Below are 1,394 nucleotides of genomic sequence, written 5' to 3'. Positions count from 1 at the left end.
AAGAACAAGAAGTTCTAAGCCTATCAGGTTACTAGAGCGAAGATAGCATAAACATACGGACAAGGGGTTCAGTACACTTTACGTCGGAGAAAGTAGAGAGAAAGTTTTTCCCAACCCTTGATACACGAAAAGATCCTTACCTTGCAGTTGAGGGACTCCATATCATCAAGATCCACAACTCTTCCATGGGCTATGGGCTTGTCCTTGAGAGAGATAAAGAATGAAAAATCAATAAAGCATAAAAATGTATCAATATATACAGTCATCCAAAATGTAGGGCTCACCCCCTCAAATGAAAGCTGGCATTGTCCCCAATGCCAACTAGTCTAAATAAGCACCAAAAGATATAGAAAAAGGATATAGAGGACTCCCTAAGTCGTGTCTGTCTGCATAGGATCATGAGTGGTCCCTGGGTCCTCTGTGCGCTCGGGAACCTCAGACTGGTTCCCGGTGGTCTGCTCCTCAGCTACTGGAACCTGGGCCTAAACCTCGACAGGCTGTGGAACTGGTACATCCTGTGGCTGACTGGAGGAGGTCTCCGATGGGTCCGCCAACTGGATGATGGCATCATCTGCTCTAAGAATCTTCCTCCTCTTCGGAGGCCTCTGGGTCTGCTCTGGCTGTGGATGAGCTGCTGGGATTGGATCATCAAGCAACAGGTCCAAAGGCAGCTGGTCTGCCTTCAGTCTATCAACATCTGCCCGCAGCTCCTTCACGGACTCCTTGGAGGCCCGTGTCTTCCGCAGCTTCTTATGCTCCTTAGCAAGCTCCTTGAGAGCCTTGCTATGTGAATCCACTGCCTTTGAGAGCGCAGCCTGAGTGTTGAAGATCTTCTTCTGGTTCTCAAGTATCTCTTTGAGCGCATCCTCGATCGACTGGGGTACCTGTGGGGCTGGAGGAGCTGACTAAGCCTCTACAGTAGTAGTCAATGCGGACAACTTGGATGAGGCAGTCTGCATCCAGTTGTTTATACTCAGCAGGGCCTGGCTCAGCCGGTGGGCAGTGATGGGATGAGCCCGGGTAGATAGGATCTCCGGGCCTACTGATGTGGAAGGGCCAGGAGGAATGGCTGAAGATGTGGAAGGTCCGGGAGGCATGTCAGCAGAAGTGGAGGTAGGCTCAGCAGTGACCTCTACCACACCTGGCTCTTCAGACTGGCCAGTTGGGGTAGAAGCGGGGGCTTTGTAGTTCTTCTCCTTGGGGTTGTCATTCCCCTTCAAGCTATACCAGGAGAACGGGGCTGCCGCCTTTACCTTGATGTCATATGGCCTCTTGTCCACCTTCAAGTCCTGAAAGTACATAGTGAGGGTGCTAGGGAAAGGGTAGTTCCGGTCATGCTCTACTCCCACTATCGAGATAATGCGGGACATCACATTCCCCACATTTATGGGGTA

The sequence above is a fragment of the Nicotiana attenuata genome, unplaced genomic scaffold, assembly GCF_001879085.1.
Source record: "Nicotiana attenuata strain UT unplaced genomic scaffold, NIATTr2, whole genome shotgun sequence".
Classification (NCBI taxonomy): Eukaryota; Viridiplantae; Streptophyta; class Magnoliopsida; order Solanales; family Solanaceae; genus Nicotiana; species Nicotiana attenuata.
This window is presented reverse-complemented; position numbering follows the sequence as displayed.